The 21198-nt window shown below is 39.7% G+C and overlaps 1 protein-coding gene across 14 annotated transcripts in view; it reads right to left on the minus strand.

The window, feature by feature from the left end:
• The window catches only part of LOC131438020 (dystrophin, isoforms A/C/F/G/H), a 1278256-nt gene that overhangs the window by 740604 nt on the left and 516454 nt on the right, over positions 1-21198 (minus strand). Inside the window, exon 1 of one of the 14 annotated variants that reach the window (XM_058607789.1) lies at positions 20674-20783. The exons of 12 other annotated variants lie outside the window; for them this stretch is intronic. The gene's annotated coding sequence lies outside the window, so the exon portion shown is untranslated. Of the gene's footprint in view, positions 1-20636; positions 20784-21198 lie in introns of those variants that run through there. One more of the 14 variants, XM_058607788.1, reaches the window with a different exon arrangement.

Genomic DNA, 21198 nt, shown 5'->3' on the forward strand with positions numbered 1-21198 from the left:
TCAGCATTGTTATACAGCTAATCTCAAACAACTTTCGGAAAGCATCGAAAAATTTTGGAATGTTGAATCGGTCGAACTTGTTGATGCTGTGTCCAAAGAAGAGCAAGAATGTGAACAAATTTTCCGTTCAACCACAATTCGTAACCACGATGGCACCTACACTGTTCATCTGCCACTTAAAGAAGCCGTTAGCGAATCACAAAATAATCGCTCATTAGCTCTTAAACGTTTCCACATTCTTGAGCATCGTTTCAAGAAAAATCCCGATTTGAAAAAGGCTTATACTGATTTCATTAATGAATACAAATTGTTATCCCATTGCAAACAAGTTCTCGAATCCGACGATCTCTCTGGAAAACTTATTCATTATTTGCCACACCACGCAATTCTGAAACCAAGCAGTTCCACCACACGTTTGATAGTTGTTTTTGATGCTTCGGCTCGAGCAACTGGTCCATCACTAAATGACGTTATGATGATTGGACCCACAGTTCAAGATGATCTTTTCTCCATAATTCTCAGATTTAGAAAACATCGTTTCGCAATAACAGCTGATATTTCTAAAATGTACAGAAGAATCCGTGTTAATGAAAATCATTCCAGCTTACAGCGAATTTTCTGGAGGGATAGTCCCGATGACTCCTTACAAATTCTTGAATTGACAACCGTTACCTATGGAACATCTAGCGCCCCATTTTTGGCCACCCGAACATTACTACAATTAGCTAGAGATGAATATCACCGTTTACCTTTAGCATCTAAGGCAATTGAAGAAGATTGCTACGTAGATGACGTGGTATCTGGAGCAGATACCATTGAAAAGGCCATTAAACTTCGTTGTGATTTAACAAACTTGTTTGATTCCGGTGGCTTCCCAGTGCATAAATGGTGTGCGAGTGATTCCACTATTCTTGATACTGTTCCTGAAGAAGATCGCGAAAAGTTTCTTGAATTCGAATCTTCTGATATAAACAAGGTTATCAAAACACTAGGGCTACTGTGGGATCCTGAAAACGATATTTTTCGTTTCCATTGTGATTTAAAACCAATTTTGTCTATACCAACCAAACGTATTGTTCTTTCTGAGATCTCCCGTCTGTTCGACACTTTAGGGTTGGTGGCCCCGGTAATAGTTCTGGCGAAGGAAATTATGCAGCGTTTATGGAAAGATGGATTAGGATGGGATGATCCATTAGAAAACGATATATTGCAGTCTTGGCTTTTATTCAGAGAATCTTTGAGTTATATAAACCAAATTAAAATTCCACGTTTCGTTGGACTAGAATGCATAGAATATTTTGAAGTGCACGGTTTTGCAGACGCCTCCAATCGCGCTTACGGAGCTGTCATTTATTTAAGAGCTGTTTCTAATACCGATGTTAAAATTTCTTTGCTTTGTAGTAAGTCAAGAATTGCTCCATTAAAACCATTAACAATTCCTAAAATGGAATTATGTGCCGCCTTGTTACTTTCGAGGCTAGTTCAGAAATGTATATCATCGTTAAAATTAGATACCAGGCGCGTCTGTCTATGGTCCGACAGTCGTATTGTTCTAGCTTGGTTAAAGAAATCTCCCACTCAGCTTGAAGTTTTTGTTCGCAATCGTGTGACAGAGATAAACACCATCACCGAAGGCTTCTATTGGTCTTACGTACGTTCAGAGGATAATCCAGCCGATATTGTGTCCCGAGGGCAACTCCCGCAGGCTCTTTCGAACAATAATTTATGGTGGAATGGAGCTTGTTTTCTAAAATCCCATCGATACGAAACCTTCTATCCTGATATTCCTCTGGATTCAGAGCTTCCGGAAATCATACAATATGTGACAATTATGTCTGCCGCAGTTGTTTTACAAGATGTTCCTTTTCTTGTAGCCTACAGTTCGTTTCGGAAATTGCAAAGAGTTATTGCATATGTCCTGCGATTTGCAGCTAATTCTAGATCTAGCCATGCAAATCGTGTGCATTCCAAAGGGTTGACGGTACCAGAATTACGAAAGTCAATGCTTACTATAGTTGGTTTGATTCAACGGCTTGAAATGTCGGATGAAATTCGTTTGATTTCATCAGGAAAACCTAGTCGTCATCTAGGCACGCTTGATCCAGTGTTTGTGGATGGTTTATTAAGAGTTGGTGGAAGATTAAAAAACTCTCGTCTACCTTATGAAGCCCGACATCAAATGTTACTAACGAGTAAAAATCCAGTTTGCGATTTATTAATCCGAGACATGCATTTAGAAAACCTTCATTTAGGTCCCTCCGGCTTGATGTCACTTTTGAGTAAGAGATTTTGGATAATTAATGCCAAATCAACCATTCGTAAAGTGCTAAGAAAATGTATAATCTGTTTCCGATCTCGTCCACAATGTCTTCAACCCATGATGGGTAATTTACCAGCAGCCCGTGGTGTTCCATCTGATCCATTTTCCAAGACAGGTGTAGATTTTGCCGGACCGATATTTGTGAGGACTGGTCTCCGAAAATTCGTTCGAGTAAAGGCTTACATCTGTATATTCATATGCCTTGCTACCAAAGCTATTCACCTAGAATTGGTTTCTGACTTGTCGTCAGCGGCATTTATAGCTGCTTTGCACCGATTTGTTAGTCGTAGAGGTTTAGTAGAAGAAATACACTCCGATCACGGCTCAAATTTCGTTGGTGCCAGATCAGATCTCCATGAACTTTATTTGATGTTTCGCGACGATCAGGCCAAGGGAAAAATAGACCAGTTTTGTTCCGCAAGAGAAATTGTATGGAAATTCATTCCGCCACGATCTCCTAATTTTGGCGGATTGTGGGAGGCTGGTGTGAAAAGTACGAAAACTCATTTGCGTAAGATTCTGTCCAATGCTTGTCTCACGTTTGAAGAATTCTATACTGTTCTCACGCAAATTGAAGCGGTCCTAAATTCGCGCCCACTCATTGCAATATCATCGGACACACATGAACCTTGTGCCTTGACTCCGGGACATTTTCTGATTGGCAGAGAACTAGTTGCTATCCCTGAACCCAGTACTAAAGATATACCTGTTAATTATTTATCCCGATGGAACTATTTGCAGTCTCTTAAAGAACAGTTTTGGAAACGTTGGTCAAACGAGTATCTCAATACACTACAGGCTCGTTCTAAGTGGATAAAAGGTTCCCCCAATGTGGTGCCTGGGTTCATTGTTTTAATAAAGGAAGACAACCTTCCTTCCCAGTCATGGAAATTGGGCAAAATTTTAAAGGTGTATCCTGGCAATGATTCTATAGTCAGAGTAGTAGACGTACAAACATCGACTGGGGTATACCGTCGTTCAGTATCCAAACTCGCACCTCTGCCAATTGAAGAGAATGATCAAACACTCGCATCTACAGATCCACATCGTAGCCCGGCGGGTGAATGTTCGATACCGAACGCATAATGCAGGGAAAAAATCACTCATGTCTTGTCTTTTCCCAAAATGATTGTTTTGTCATACATTCCCGTTCCCATATTCCCCATTGAACTCAAATTTAATCCAATAGCTTGTATCTGTTCCCTAAAATTCACACGCATTGATCATGTCCATTCATGTCCGCACAGAAAAGTCTCTCCATGCAAGCATTCTCTGCTAACACGCAATTCGTGTTGTTGTATTGAAAGAGGGTGGGGCTTAATCCTTGCTGAATGAATGCACACGTCGAACTGAAAAATAGTATATAAGAAATCGTTTCACGCACTAAAATTCATTATTGTTGTAACCATTGTACAGTAAACATCGCGAAATAAAATTAAAGAGTTAAACCTGGAATTTCTTTTCTGCCACCGAAAGAATACCATTTGAGGTTTGGTATCCGCTGCTTGAGTGAGAATTCCGATTGCTGCTGCTTTTGAGCCTGTCGCCATCGAGTATAGTTCGTTTCAGCGTTCCGAGTCGCTATCGAACTTCGTCCATCCGTTCTGGAGCACCGCCGAGAGAACCACAAAAATTTGTCTATCGATCCGATTCTCAATCAGACCCTACCCAAGGTAATCTGTTGTGGACACCGGTTCGAACTGTACGGACAATTTTAATTCTCTGGTGTGTTGGTGTTAGCCGTAGCGGAATTAGATTGCCCACTGAAGAGATTTGTTCCTGTGCCATTATCCCTACATTGTACGACGTACAATCTCTTTTCGAATAATTATATATGTAAATATGGAACACCCGCTGAATTAGTAACCGACAATGGAACCAACTTTGTTAGTTCGCTTATGAAAAACGTATGTAAAATTTTAAAAATTAAGAAAATTACTACAAGTACATATCATCCACAAGCAAACTTGGTGGAACGATCGAATAGGGAATTGAAAACCTATTTAAGACAATACGTAAGTAACGAACCGAAAACATGGGATCAATTACTCCCATTCTTCAGTTTTGAATATAATACAACTGTAAATTCCGCAACGGGTTATACACCGTTTGAATTATTATACGGAAGACGGGCGAACATCCCAAACTCCGTCTACAAATACGATAATGATTGTCTCTACTATGAGGACTACGTCAATGAAATGCGATCTACATTTAAACGACTTCACCATCAAGCCCGGGAGAATCTAATTGCGTCACAAGCGCAAAGAATTTGAGAAAAAGTTTACACTCAATTATCTCTGGAACAACTCAACCGATTTTCGCAAACTTAGATTCAAATGAAAGGTCTTATAATATCCTAAAAATGTTTGTGGAACATTTTATCTGGATCCGACTTCCGGTTCCGGAACTAAAGAGTGATAAGTGAAAAATTACCAATTTTATTAGTATTTTTCCACGAACGATGGTTAAAAACAGGTACAAATCCCAAAAAACTGTCTGATAAATTCTTCTAGTTTGCAGAGCTTGTTAGTTTGTGGGCACAAAAACTTAATTCGGCACTACTGGTCCCCTCTTTTCCTGTTCCGAGAGCACCTAAAATGGAGAAGAAAAACTCCTAAAACTAAATTCACTTCGATTTCTCTGCGATGCTTGAACCGATTTTCACAAATCTTGATTTGAATTAAAGTTCATACTGTCTCTAAACCTACTGTGAAATTTCATCTGTATCCGACTTCCGGTTCCGCAGTTACAGGGCGATGAGTGTCAAAGTTTTCAAATCGCCATATAGAGTGACAATATGTACAACACCGAAAGAAGAAGAAAACACAAAACGAACAAGGCGTGCTTGTTCTATTTCGTACACGTTGTGTAGTGATGTCAATAATAATAATAACAATCCTACTACATGTTTCATGCTGCTGATTCATGCTGTTTAGCACGCAGTAGTAACAGAAACGCAGGTTCGTTTCGTTAGATTTAGTTTAATTGGTTTAAACGAAATAGAGCATGAGATAGTAAGTATAAGTTTAACTACGTTCAAAACTGTTCCAATTTGTAGGTCATATTTGTTGGTAGCAAACGAACCAACTTCGGCTATTCCGTTCATCTGAATCCGGTTTCGAGAGAATTGGAAATAGTGATTAGAAACAGCAAAAAGGATCTCACTCACTTTTCTTGGAGATGGCCGAATAGATTTTCACAAACTTATAGGTTCAAAAGAAAAGTCTTACAGTTTCATACGGAATTCCTTAATTTGTTGTGAATACTACTTTCGGTTCCGGAACTACAGGTTAAACAGGATTTATAGAGTTTAGATTTAGATCCGAACAAATTATCCTATTCCTATTCAATAAACAGTTGTTTTTGCGAATTTCACGGTTATATTTATGATGTAATGAGTAATATGAGAAAGGCATCATTACACCACTAGGTGGATTAAAATAGGTTTTTTGTTTTAAATTCGAAGAAATAAGGGCCTTAGAAGAATTATGCGTGGCATTTGTAACGTTTTTTGATTTTCAGGTATGTTCTATAAACAAATGGTCGTTGATTTGACTTGTTGTATAAGCAAACGAGCATTGAAAATATTTTTCCCTGACAGGACATTTCAAATAATTGGATTTATGATTTCCATTTGAACATGAAAAATTATCAGTGGTTTCATTCATTGGACAAACGTCTTTCGAATGCGATTTACCACAATTCAAACACCGTATACATGACAATTTTTGGTTCTATGGCCGAAGCCTTGGCAACGACGACATTGCGTTAAGTTTGCAATACGATTATGCCGTTTATAATGTTCCCAATGAATTTTAATGTGGGAAATGAAACGTACTTTTTTCTAAAGTTTTCAAATTGTTTACATAACTTCGATTGAAGTGTATTAAGTAAAGTTCATGGGAAATTCCAGAGCTTTACTTTGTAAATTTGAAAATTTGATAAGCCATTTGTTGATTTTATATCATATGAATAAAATTTATGAAATTTCTCTGACAAGTATCGGATAAGACGTTCGTAATCTTCCAATCCATCAAAAAAGTCTCGACATTCTCCTCTTCGTCCGATTTGAAATGAGACTTTTACTTCCAGGAGATAGGTAGAAAGCTCAGTACGGAATGTTTTGGAGTCGGAAATCATCAGAACGACAAGCGTCCATTTTGGGAATTTTTGAAAATTTTTCTTCTATGTCACTACAATCCGATTCGTGAAGAATATCGAAAATATTGTTAGACGGCATAGAATCAACGGAAGAGAAGTTGGTCAGTTGTCTTTTATTTTTACATTTCGATTCTATAAGATCGTCTATTGTTGATTTCGCGGAGATGTTTAAAATTAAATACTCTCGTTCAGCAGTCTTGACTGAGATTTAGTATTATCTCGTTAATCCGCGAATGACCATGCTTCATTGAACTGTTGTCTATTTCAGAATTGGCTCCTAAGTGTTTCCGACAATCCGTTCTGCCACTGTTTTAATCCATACCGTCTACCGGCGAGCGCGAGGGCTAAGGGAAATTTTCTATGGTAATATTAAGGTAGCGCTTCGCCGTGGTCACGGGAGTTCGCTGCCTATCCCGGGGTTTCACGCACTTTACCCAGAATTGTGAGAAAACGGGGAAGAAAACGGAGATTCCAAGAACATACGATTCAAGATAATAAATTTTTCTATCGATTCGTATATAAATTGTGCCTGATAAACGTTTTTATCGAAAGATTTCGTGCGAGTTATAAAAATTAATGAGTTTTTCCTTATTTTTTCGCACGCACACAATGCCAACGCATGCATTGGGGTGTGCAAAATGCCATATGCGGTAGACGCTAACAACATTTCTTTTGTTTTCGTTGTCCGTTCTCTCTGCGTAAACGTTGAATATAAATGAGTAGAAAATGTAAGTAAGTGTTACTACTTTATAAAACAATTTCTATTCATGTTTCAGTAGAACCAGAAATCAGTAATGATTTTCATCGCTACTAGCTTTGACGCTTTGTTGAAAACGTGGCACATCCCTACATATGCGAGTTGTTCATAGCGAGAAAAGGAAAAAAGAAAACAAAATGTTTAACAAAACTCCCACGAAATCTCGCGAAAGAAAAGCGTTCTAACTGATATTTTTCGCCAAATGCATAGTAAAATCATTTACCTACAATCGTATGTTTTTGATTTTTCGTGAATCGGGTTAGTATTGGAGAAATTTGCAATTTAGGGTGAAATTTCGGCGACAAAGCAAGAGGAAGCAGTGAGTTGTCTTGCTTCGACCTGACCACGGCGAAGCGCTACCTTAAAGCAGATATCTTCTCGCTTTTTACACTCGATGACTGCTGACAGCGAATGCATAATCGGACTCACCTCCTAGCAACAAACAATTCCAAATTATCAGTAATTGTTCCGAATACTGGCGGAACAAGTCCGGGAGATCAATAGGCAGCCACACTATACACTTGCTTCATTGTGTTTGCTTTGCTTTCTTCTGTGCTTCCGTTCGGTTACAGTTCGTTTGCGGAGAGCATTCGTAGCTTACGAAACGATCGGCACTGTTTTATTATAGCGGTTCTTAAAATCCCCCCGCCCGTATAGTTCCCGGGATTCCCGCTTCACAGTCCCGGCTTGCGTATCTATAAAAGCAAGCTTTACTGTCGGTCGTTTGATAATACCCTCGCTGGTTTGAACTACTGCTCTCCGAACCTGTCCATCTCGTCCTATTAACACCTCTACGACTCGACCTCGTCTCCACCCGGTACGTTTGTTTTCGTCAACCACGTATACCACATCACCAGGCCTCAGGGGTCTTATTGGTTGGAACCACTTTGTGCATCTGGTTAAGGTCGGCAAGTACTCACGTACCCATCTCCTCCAGCATCAACTAAATATGAGGCACGTAAAGAGCGTGACCCATCTCTTTACCAAGCAGCGACCCTGTTTGACTTGCATGGGGCCAAAGTAGTCGACGCCGGTGTAGCTAAATGCACGAATGTGCGGAGTTAGTCTTACTTATTGGTGCTCGTGGTGTTGCTTTTCTGACCTTGCAGTGTTGGCAACTTTTGATGACATGCTTTATCACCACACGAAGCTGAGAGATTCTGAAGCGCTGCCATAATTCATTGAAGACGGTGTCATGATTGATATGCATGAAGCGACAGTGATAGCTGGCAACAAGGAGATGTGATCTTAACTTCAAAGGAGGCAGTGCAGCTCGAAGCTGCCGGCTCCAGTTAGAGAATCGGCTTATATCTATCAGTAATTGCGGTAGTTCTTTATGGTAGAAAAAAAACAGCGCGTAACTCCTCATTAGTAGTCCACTGTTTTTTAGCTTGTTTCGGCCACTTTATCATCGGCTGGTACAGAATTGTAGGCGCAGTAAACCATCGGCAGCTGAAACTGAAGTTTGGGCTATTTCCCCATTTTGTAGCGTCATCTGAAACGTTTTGTTTAGAGGGAACATGGAACCATTTGTCGACGTCGCTATAATTCAAAATTTCACCAACTCTGCATGCTACATACGGGTGATACCGACGGCTATCGGACGTAATCCAGGCTAGTACGGTTGCGGAATCCGTCCATATGTATCGATCTTCGATTAGTAGATCGACCGTAGTGCGGATCCCATTACTCAGGCGACATCCGATTACGCCAGCTTGCAGTTCGAGTCGAGGAATAGATATTGGCTTTAATGGCGCTACCTTGGTTTTCGCTGCAACCAGAATGCCGTGAACGACTCCGAATTGGACTGAACGAAGATAGGCCACACACGCATACGCGAGCTCGCTAGCATCTACAAAGACGTGTGGTTGGATGCTGGCCGGAAACTTGCTGTTGTTGTACCGAAAAAACATCGTGGAATTTCGACTTCTGGCAGCCGCTTGAGGAGACTAGTTCCATCCTGCAACAGAATTTTACCGTGTACAATGAAATGAGCGATGAATCCAAACAAGGACATCACAAGCCGTAGTACTTGCCTTTTAGTTGGCGTGGTATCCTCATCGAGAAGCTTCTCCAAGTCTTCTTTAAGAGATGTATCGAACGTGAACACGTCAGCAATAGGATTCCATACCATTCCCAGTACACGCTGTACGTAGGGGGATAGCTCCAAATTCATCGATTTCTTTTGAAATCTGGAATCTTCGCCCAGTTGTTCCAGTACTTCCTGTAAATTTGAAAGGAAATTTCGAATCTCGAATACTCCTTGCGCATGCGCATGTTTCACTTCCATTACCAGCTTTACTGCTTCTTCCACTGTATCCATGCTGTCCAGATAATCGTCCACGTAATGTGCATTTACAATAACTTCGGACGCTTTTGGGTACTGGTTCGAAGTTATTGTAAATGCACATTATGTGGACGATTATCTGGACAGCATGGATATAGTGGAAGAAGCAGTAAAGCTGGTAATGGAAGTGAAACATGCGCATGCGCAAGGAGTATTCGAGATTCGAAATTTCCTTTTAAATTTACAGGAAGTACTGGAACAATTGGGCGAAGATTCCAGATTTCAAAAGAAATCGATGAATTTGGAGGTATCCCCCTACGTACAGCGTGTACTGGGAATGGTATGGAATCCCATTGCTGACGTGTTCACGTTCGATACGTCTCTTAAAGAAGACTTGGAGAAGCTTCTCGATGAGGATACCACGCCAACTAAAAGGCAAGTACTATGGCTTGTGATGAATTCTCGAGCATTTTTGTTTTTCACAAATTGGGACGAGCAGGGGGAGCAAGTTGCGCTGAACGTGCCTACGTCCATGACGTAGGTTCGCGGTGATGTGCTGGCACGAAACAAGAAACGTTGAGACTGTTTATCCTCCGAAATAATACGGATTTGGTGGAACAGCTCGCGGATGTCCCCACAAACTGCCACCGATCGTTGTCTGAATCGAAGTAAAACAGTGAACAACGATAGCATAAGGTCCGGTCCTTCTAGGAGCATATCATTGAGAGACAAACCATTCACCCGCGCAGCCGCGTCCCAGATGAGACGAATCTTATCAGGCTTTTTCGGATTTCGTACTACTCCAGGGGGTGGTACCAGACACGGCTGGGATCAGCCGATTCTTGTTCGTATTTTGTAATTTGATGAACATACCCTTTCTCTTCGTATTCTTTGATCAGTTCAACAATTTTTACTCGCAGATTCGGTTCGAATCGTCTCTTTAAAGCCTGTAGTCTACGCAAAGCCAGTGGATAACAATTCGGGAGTTTCGGTTGATCATACTTCCAGAGCAACCCGGTCTCAAAACCGTTATCGATTATGCGCGTTGTACACTCAAGAATTTTTCGCGCTCGGATATCATCGAGAGATTCGAGAGGTGGCGATATTCCTGTTTCTTCGACCTCGAAATATTGCTTCATCAACTCGTGCAACTCCCGATTTCCTATTTGTTCGAATTTGTTCTTCTTCCGTATGAATATTTAATTGTTCGATTGCCACATAATCTTCGTTTTGTTTACCGTAAGTACACCAGCTCAACCTTTTCTTCACGGCAACTGGTCGGTGTACTTTTTCTTCCCGCACTTTCAGAGACGTTAGCAGTTGTACGTGCTCTATTCCGATTATCAATCTAGGAACCGCGTTGACGTAGCTGCACAGTGGCAGGCCTCGTAGGTGAGGGTATAGCTTTTTAATTTCGCTGTGTTGGAATGTTTGCGCTTGAAGGTTGAGTTGCTGTACCGTGTGTACATTGTTCAACTTGAATTGATTTTTAAGTCCTTTGTCCGATATATTAACTAAAACTCGTAGCGATCTCTTTTCTTCGCGGGTTATATTTCCCGTCCATTCAATCCAAAGGGATTCTGCCGGTCCTACGAGATCTAAATCCGATGCCAATCCGTATTCCATTAATGTTGTTTGACATCCGTCATCGAGAAAAGCAAACGTATCCACCCGTTTACCATTCATCACAAGCGTCACTGGTAAATAACGAAAAATGCAGAACCCATGAGTCGCGTGATGATTTTGTTGAGCAACGTTTTTTCGTTGCGGGTACGTTTTTTCCGTTTGTCCCACTCTAAACAGTAGGAAGTTCATTGCTGGGTCGACTATGTAACACCATGTGGTGACGTAAGTGACATCCTTCTACCCCACATTCCCTTTCGGAACGACACGGCCACTTTCGATGAGGGATCAAACATGTTCTACATAGACCTTTCGAACGCATGGCCTTCCACCTTCCATCCAAGTCGAGGGCTTTGAACAGTGGGCATCCCGCTACCTCTTTTCGCATTGGCTGAACTTATAACTGTAAGTTGACAATCTCCGAATGTAGGTATAGTCTTTGCTTATCTTTCCTGTCTTACAGGGATTCGATTGTGGGGTCGTTTCAGTCAAGATCGTTACATCCGAAGCTGTACCGACTAGTTCTGTCATAAACTCCCCGAATATCGCCAGGCTCACTTCTGCATGCAAATTTTTATACGATGACCACTGCATTCTCATCTGCGAAGGAAGTTTTTCCACCAGTTCATGAAGCAATATCGGATTGCGAAGATGATCCAGAAGACGAGCAATGTACATGTGGTTTACCAGGTTACGCACAGCCATTCCGAAAGTTATGATTGACTGTAGATTCTCAGTCTCGGTTCAGGGAACCTGTCGCAGTTTCGCAAGCAGGGTATCGATAAGAACTTCGGGTCTACCATACAGTTTCTTTAGAGTCTCCATCACGTGAGGAACAGATTGTGGCATCAGTAAACGGCTCTACACTGTGTCCAAGGCGTGACCTTTCAGCCAACGTTAAAGTCACGCTAGATTCTCTGCATCCGAAAATCCACAGGCCGCCGTTGTGTTGTAGAAAGAGCTGGAAAACAGGGGCCAGTCCTGTGGGTCACTAGAAAATATTGGCAACTCGCGTGGCATCACTTGTCGTTCTGCTAACTGCGCGCCAGTGGGTGCTGCATTGAATGGTGTGTCTGTGTGTTGAAATGTGTGTTGAGATACATCTAATGGCTGGGGTAGCGCGGAACTCGTATTAAGAGAGGTTGTTGATTTTGTATGTGTCGGTTCCCCGTTTGAATCAGCTGGGATTTGAACTTGTGAGCCTAATCCACCCGTTAGGTTTCTTTCAGTTTTCGGTGGTAGGTACAGATTTTCCATTTCACTGATTGGTATCGACTCTGATACGGCTTGCTCCGTTAATCGTGTCGATAATACTGAGCCGGTACTGAGTAGTGTTGATAAATTGGCAACGAGAGAGGGAACTCTTGGCACAGGCAAACAATAGGAAATAACTGGCTGGTATTGACTGAAGTATGGTTTACACATATTTGGAAACGACGTTGTCCTATAAAGGCCAGTGCCAGGGTTATATTCGCTGGACTGATTAGGCCGGCAAGACGAAATAACTGGCTGATATTGATTGAGCAATTGCGTACTCACATTCGAGACCAAGGAAGTTGTACGAGAGCTAGCCTCAGGATTATATTCGTTGGAATTAGGAAACAAGGATGTCGTACGATAGCCAGTTCTACGGTTATCTCCGCTATGCCGAATATACAAGCAAGACGAAATAGCTGGCTGGTACTGATAAGGCGACTGCGTACTCACGTTCGGGAACGGGGAAACCCAGTCCCAAGGTTATATCAGCTGTACTAAATAGACGTGGGAAATACGGCTGGCTTGAATGGTACTTCCGCCCGATATTTTTTTCGAATTTGGGGTAGACGAAGACGTCGGAACGCTCGTTTGTTGCTCCGTTGTTATTGTAGCGTTCAGGACGGATTGTAGCGTTGTTATTGTAGCGTTGACTTGGAGACGGCTTCGAGGGATATGGAACTTGTTGGTGGTGCTACTCCAACGACATTTTCATTGTTAAGCCAAGTAACAACCTTTTCTCGACTACCTACTACTTAGTTTACTCTTCCTGCTCTCATCATCGTCCTCCAGAATGATACTCATCTTCTGTTGATAAAAGGTCGCATCCTCTTCAGCTCGCTTTTTCCTTATGGTATCTTCTTCCTCTTGCTGTTTTAATTGTAACACATGCTGCTCATCTAGTTGTTTCAACAGTAGCTCTTTTTTAGCTCGACTGCTTGATGAGATGCGTAGTGATTTTTTGGGTATGCTGGCTAGCTAATTCTGTAATTTCGTCACCTGCGCACCGACGACACCTTCAGTTCTCCTCGGGGTCCAGATTGGATTCGTTAACTCCTACACAATTTGGATGAAACCATATATCAAACAAATCGCAGCCGATCATCTGGCCCGTAAAGCCATCCAATGAGAATTTTCCGCAGGTTCAGTCAGATTGCATCCTAAATTTGCTGTTTACTGCACGAGCGATTTACAATGCTATTCGTTGAGCTTTTTCTCTAGCGTGGATCAAGCAGCTTGAAACCTTAAATCTTAAAAGTTTGTTCAATTCGCGGGGATGTTTAAAATTAAATACTCTCGTTCAGCAGTCTTGACTGTAGGTAGCTTTTAAGATTTAGCATTATCTTGTAAATCCGCGAATGACCATGCTTCATTGAACTGTTGTCTATCTCGGAGTCGGCTCCTAAGTGTTTCCGACAATCCGTTCTGTCACTATATCAATCTATTCCGTCTACCGGCGAGCGTGAGGGCTAGGGGAAATTTTCTACGGTAGTATTAAAGCAGATATCTTCTCGCTTTTTACACTCGATGACTGCTGACAGCAAATGCATAATCAGACTCACCTCCGAGCAACAAATAATTCCAAATTATCAGTAATTGTTCCGAATACTGGCGGAACAACTCCGGGAGATTAATAGGCAGCCACACTATACACTTGATTCATTGTGTTTGCTTTGCTTTCTTCTGTGCTTTCGTTCGGTGACAGTTCGTTTGCGGGGAGCGTTCGAAGCTTACGAAACGATCGGTACTGTTTTATTACAGCGGTTCTTAACAGTCTATGTTATTAGAAAAAATCAGAATAACGGATTGAGATTTCTTCCGTGTTGAATTATTTTTAATTAGGCTTATTGCCTTTCTGGTTGGACGCAGGCGTTTTTGAAAAATGTAAATTAACTAGGCTAAATTAGTCTTCGACTAGACTCCTAGTTTGGATAAGTCTTTCTAAAGACTGATTTTGTGGTAGTATTAATAAAGACTGATTAGTTTGAAGAATAATTCTTTGAATGGCTAGCCTCGAAAAATTTCCAGAAGAAAAGAGCTATACGCGTGCGGTACGAACGACTGTTCAATACCGACTGAAGTGATCGTCATTATTTTCACATTTTTGGTGCCTGTAACTCCAGAGCCAGAAGTCGTTCCAAGTAAAATTCACGAACTTAGTATGTGACCATAGAACCTTTCGGTAGAATCTAAGTTTGTGAAAATCGGTTTTGCAATCTTCGAGAAAAGCGAGTGACAATATTAGTCACACGCATGCACATACACACAGACATTTGATCAGTTCGTCTAACTGAATCGAATGGTATATGACATTCATCCTCGGTTGAAAAGTCGATTTTCACAGTGTTTGTATAGCCTTTCTATATGAGCAAGGCAAAAAATATTCTTAAAATTTACATTTTTACTAAGTTTGTGAAAATCGGTTTAGTTATCTCCCAGAGAGATAATATTTTCACATTTTTGGTGCATATCACCCTGTAGTTCAGGAATCGGAAATCAGATCTAATGATGTTTTGAAACTTTTTATAGGATCATATTACCTTATATTTGAATCTAAGTTCGTGAAAATCGGTCCAGCCATCTGCGAGAGAAGCGGGTGACAATATTTGTCACACACATATACACATACACTAAGGTTTATTTTTACACGGTTTTTTCGAACGATTTTTTTTTATACACGGATTCCAGAATTAACTTGGTTTTGCCTTTCTCATATAGAAAGGTTATGCAATAATTTGAAAAACCGACTAGTGAAAATTGGCACGGAGGGCCAAGTGTCATATACCATTCGACTCAGTTCATCGAGCTGAGCAATGTCTGTCTGTCTTTTTTTTTTTTTTTTACAAGGTGAAATACCTACTTATGTACTTTCCCAGTTCACGCGCTCAGTAGTTGTCAAGCTACCGCTATTGTGAACCAGCGAGTGGGACTGGCTGAACCTTACCCACTAAAACACCTTGGACATCTTGCCTTGATCCCCCCGGAACTAAGCTAAGCACAATACTTCGGGGGAGGCTGTGCTCATGCACTTCTTCGTTTGGGAGAAAAAGAGCTCCTGAGTTTCTATCTTTATCCCTCTCGATCCACCTTTGGCGCCTCGACAACCCAATGCCGCTACGTCGCACCGCACTACTCAACTGATCCCCGACGATGGATCTAGCCTACACCGACTGAGAGTTTCCCCTTTTACGCCACGCGGGACACCCGAAGGAGTGCCGAGGTCTGCTCTGCGATTCCGGTTGGAGCATGGCGTCCGGTTCGCTGATGCCCCGACGACTCGAATCGGTGTTGTGGCGTCTGCTCAACTGTCTGTCTGTCTGTGTGTGTGTGTGTGTGTGTGTGTGTGTGTGTGTGTGTGTGTGTATGTATGTGTGTGTATGTGTCAAATAATCTCACTAGGTTTTCTCGCAGATGGCTGAACCGATTTTGACAAATTAGATTCAAATGAAAGGTCTCGTGGTCCCATAAGGAATTCCTGAATTTTATCTGGATCCGACTTCCGATTCCGGAGTTATAGGGTAAAGTGTGTTCAATATTGTACACCGTCACTTAAACCGGCGAAACAAAAAACGTAAAAAATTCTAAACTGGTCTCAAAACTACACAAATCGATAGTCTTTATCAGTAGGCAACTAAACAAACCGATTCCGGCTATCCTGGTTTCCGGTATCCGGTTTCGGAAGTACCGGAAGTAGTGGTCATATATACCAAAATGGATCTCACTCACTTTTCTCAGCGATGGTATGACCGATTTCTATAAACTTAGATTCAAATAAAAGATCTTTCGGTCCCATACGGAATATCTGAATTTCTTCCGGATCCGACTTCCGGTTCCGGATTTATATGGCAAAGTGTGTTACATATTGTACACTGTCACTTAAACCGGCGAAACAAAAAACGTAAAAAATTTCTAAACTGGTCTCAAAACTACACAAATCGATAGTCATTATCAGTAGGCAACTAAACAAACCAATTCCGGCTATCCTGGTTCCCGGTATGCGGTTCCGAAAGTACCGGAAATAGTGGTCATATATATCAAAATGGATCTCACTAACTTTTTCCAGCGATGGTTTGACCGATTTCCACAAACTTAGATTCAAATGAAAGGTCTTCCGGTCAAATATGGATCTGACTTCCGGTTCCGGAGTTATAGGGTAAGGAGTGTTCAATATTACACACCGTCACTTAAGCCGGCGAAATAAAAACCGTAAAAAAATTGCTACACTGGACCCATAACCGTTATTCTCACTCTTAGGGTCAATTTAAAGCTCTTATGATTCTACCAAAAATTACTGCATATTTTCGGATGCGACAAACATTTAAATCGTAATTTAGAGTGCGTACTAGTAGAGTTTGTATGCCATGTTAGTTGGTGGCCGTACGAACCGACTTTGATTATACCGGTTCTCGGGTTTCGGTGCCGGAAGTGCATATAATAGTGAGCCCACTTCGTTTTCTTAGGGATGACCAACGCAATCAAAGCACTGTTTTATTCTGTATGTTATGCACAAACAATCTCTCTGTAGCTTAGTTATGATGTATGACATATTGTCAGCATTGTCAATGGTATCATCGAAAATTCCGTAGTGTTGAAGAGCTAGTCGAATTTACCAATCTCTTCAACTCTTCATAACATCGAGCAGTACAGTATTTTATAGCACTTTCAATGATATAACAGATAAAAATAAATATAACCACCTTCGGAATTGAAAAGAACTTTCTCTCAAGCTTTATTTGTAGTGAAAGTGTTTATGAGTGGTGTTACCAGCATCATTTTTACCAACGTTTTATCGTTCTTTAGAAACTTGAAATGCATTATGGATGTCGTGAATACGAATATAACTGAAACGCTTTCTTCTTACTTTCGAATATCAATTATTTGATCACTTGTATTAATTATGCCAGCTTTCCCCTTTTTCACTACTATAGAATTTGAAACGATGCACATAAACTGAGTCGGTGCTATATATGAGTCGGTGCATTTTATATAGCAAATTAATAGAAAGTTAATACAACAACTACGAACTCCAACTGGTTGAAAAAGGACCGTATATAGTATAGTAAAGTGAAATTTCGCATAGTACTTTGAAAATATGTTAATGGTTCTGAAAACAACCGACTCGAAGAATTCAGGAATTTGACTGGACCTGAGTTCAAGAACTAAATTCAGAAAATAGAACAGACTCAGAATTCAATTTGCAATTTAGTTTTTGAACTCGCTTCGAAACCGAATTCAGTTCCAGAATCCAGTTTCAACATGCAGGTTCTGATTTCTAAACATGTATTCTGAAACAAAATTCTCCTCCCGACCATTGAGTATGAATAAAAGCACAACCAGAGCGTTTGAGGTTTTGTACAACGCTAAAAATCTGCTCTCATTACTGGCATCTGCTGCTCCCGACGATCGAAGTCCAAATGAAAGCACGACCTGAGCCTTTCACGCTTTATACTTGGTTTATTCTTACTCACGGAACGCCCGAAATTAGCTCTGCGCCTAATTCGTATTACTGTTTTTGAATTAGTTGATTTTAGCAACAAAATTTTCAAAATAACTATAAAATTAGTTAACATTGAGAATTTACTTTGCTAAAATAAACTCTTATTTTTAGAGAAAGAGTATAGTTGGCGAATATCCTGGCCACAAACCAGCAATATTTCAATCCAACACGAAATTTTCATTGACAACTAATTTTGTTTTTAAAATTAGAAAATTTGTTACTATTTATCTATCACCGTCATTACTGAAGGACAGCACAAAGAAAACAAAAATGAAAATTTCAAAGCAAAACAAACCATTAAAAAGCTAAAAAGGACAGTTGTTGAAACTGCTTGCGAATTGTTTAGATGTTTTTCGCATGTGTTACGATATATCGATACATAAATTTCTTAACCGAGTTGTAAAAATGACGTAAGCTCTTAGTGACAAGTGCATTTATTCAGAATTTGTGCGCATTTGAAACGATTGTGCGTAATAATGTTTTTACGCGGAACAGTGAAGTGAGTTTCGAATGTTGTACTCTAATTGTTTATGTCAAATGATGTTTTTTTGTATCTTCCAACCTTCCGGGCTACGCCGTCTGGTGTATTACTTGTATTCGGTTTTTGTTTTCCGAGTGCTCAAAGTTTTTAGTGAGAGAGTCGATTTCGCGAAGTCGAATGAAGAAAGCAGCGATTTAGACGAAAAATTTTCAAAAAGAAGTTTATGTTTCGCTTATGTCTTTTTCTCCAATACAACATCGTATTTATACCTGCCAATATAGAAATATAGCGACTGAAATATTTTTCGGTAGTAGTGTGCCATCTAGTGGCTAGTAGTCATTACGGTGTTAACGTTTTTTTCGGTGACAGTGCGCCACATAGCTGCAAATTGCCGAAGCCAATTCAACCATTCATGTTGGTTGAAAACAACGTTTTATTTCTCTAATTCAACTAAAAAATTAGTTCAATGGAAATGAAGTGTGCCTTAGCTAGGAAATGACAGCACGTTGAATCGGTGAATTCAACTAAAAAAATAGCCAATTCAACAAATATTTTATTATTATTAAGGGAATCAGAAATAAAAAACCTAAATTAGCAAAAGTAAGATTTTTTTAGTTGTCTCAAAAAATAACTAACTGAAATCAGAAAATCAACTAATTTTTACGCCAAATCGCTGATTTCGGTCTTTCCGTGCTGATGTTGGTGGGAGAACCTCACCTCGACATCCAGCTCCGTCTGAAGCACTAGAAGAAATGAACGATTTTCAGTCAAAGTTTACCTTTTTTACTCGTCCAGTAGATAATCGGAACTGATAAGTGCTTGACTGCCTCCAAACCGTCGTCCGGGTGCGAAAAAGGCAAGCAAGCATGATGAATTTTCCTAATTATTTCCAAAAGTTTTAGAAAACTTTGTTTTTCAATTATTTATGGTTTTCTCACGCTGTTGAAAATGTATTCACAAATTTCTGATCATATTTCCGATAGCTTATAGAAAAAATTATGTTGTTGGTTTAAGTACATCAATAGATATTCGTGATAAAATTCTCCCCTTTCTTGTACAGGGTAAATTTTGAAAAGGCGCCGCATAGTAAAGTAAGTTGTATTCACGACGGTATGAGTCATTTAGATTAAGTGACCTAATTTTAACTTGTCATTAAATGTGTTCTATCGAGAATGTGTTCTAGATCCTTTTTGTGACTTAAGGCGGGTTTTTAGACTTCAGATATTATAATGAAGTAACAGTTACATTTTATCAGAAACAAAAAAAAATAATAATCAAATAATAAAAAATAAATAATCAAATGTACGGTTTTTGGAATTATTACATACAATTGTTTATGCGGTCTTTTTTTGCACGATTTTCGCAATTAACACGGGTTCGTTCTACGCGGATTTTTTTTTAATACGGTACGTATCCCATGTTTAAAAAGAAACCTTAGGATACACATACACACATACATTTCCTCAGTTCGTCGAGCTGAGTTGAATGGTATATGACTTTCGGCCCTCCAGGCCTCGGTTCAAAAGTCGGTTTCCACAGTGATTGTATAGTCTTTCTATATGAGAAAGGCAAAACCAGGCTCGGGAAAGCAAAATTTCATAATTAAAAGAAAACTTCGTTGTGATTAATTTAATTGTGGAAAATTTACATTTCACCTTAAGTGCTGAAACCTGTAAGTATACACGTTTGTTTTACGAGTTAGGCAAGTTTCGTACATATTTTAATCCGTTTTGTAAAATTCAGTCATTTTACGGGTTTGGTTTTTATAAATCGTCATATGGGAATTAGCGCCACCACTAGTTTAACTTTTTTGCTGTATAGATAACCATACATTTACCTCAGTAAATGACTAAAATACCGGCTTTCAGTAATCAATGCAATCGCGACTATCCTATGAAATCCAAAAAAACATTTACCAGGCTCCCTTTTATTCGACCGATTGCACAATGTATGCTGGTAAAATAATATAATTAAGTTTAAGCCTTTTTCTTATTCGATTATGCACTGCTTTATTTTCGGATTTTGCTTCGGTGTTTTTTCAAGCAATTTTTACGTCTATGAATATTAATCCAAGATTGTTCAATCCAAGTTCTCAATTCGATAGTACTTGAACTGTTTTTCCCCAGTAAGATGTGATTTTTGCGTTTAACCGTTCATATCCATATTCCACCATGTCAATAACAGCAAGTAGTGTGATTTATACATATTACAAACACTAAAACTAAGCACATTGTTCTATACAAACTTTCCTACCTAAATAAACCACTGATTTTTATTTATTCATATTTACTTATACTAATATTATATAAATGGTATCCACTTGCGTGTTCACAAACAAATCGAACTTGAAAGAGATTTTTTGAAAAATTTTGATGAAAAATACACATATTACAATTTCTCCCGACGTAAAACTTTTAACTAAGGAGAATTCAATTAGAACTGGTGAAAAAAATAACAAGAGAGAGAACAAGTTCTGCAAAGGCAGAGAGAACGGAGAAAAATCGTATGTGTAGGCATGCGTCGTTGCAAAAACACACACCTTATCAAAAATTGATAATCGAGCAGAAAGCAATATAGGCAATATAGGAAACACAACTCGACATTAAGGGAGAAAGTACAACCAAAAGCGCGTATATACATGTATGTGGCGAATTTATTTCGAGAAGTTTATACGAATTAAAGTTGATTTTATTTTAATTCTTTTTCGATGAACACCTTCATTTTAAATGTATTCAATAAAAATTTAATGAAACATATTTTGTCAAACACAGCATTAAAGTGTGATAGCTTTCCAAAAGCATGGTGTTAAGGTAGT

This window comes from Malaya genurostris, chromosome 3, assembly GCF_030247185.1.
Source record: "Malaya genurostris strain Urasoe2022 chromosome 3, Malgen_1.1, whole genome shotgun sequence".
Classification (NCBI taxonomy): domain Eukaryota; kingdom Metazoa; phylum Arthropoda; class Insecta; order Diptera; family Culicidae; genus Malaya; species Malaya genurostris.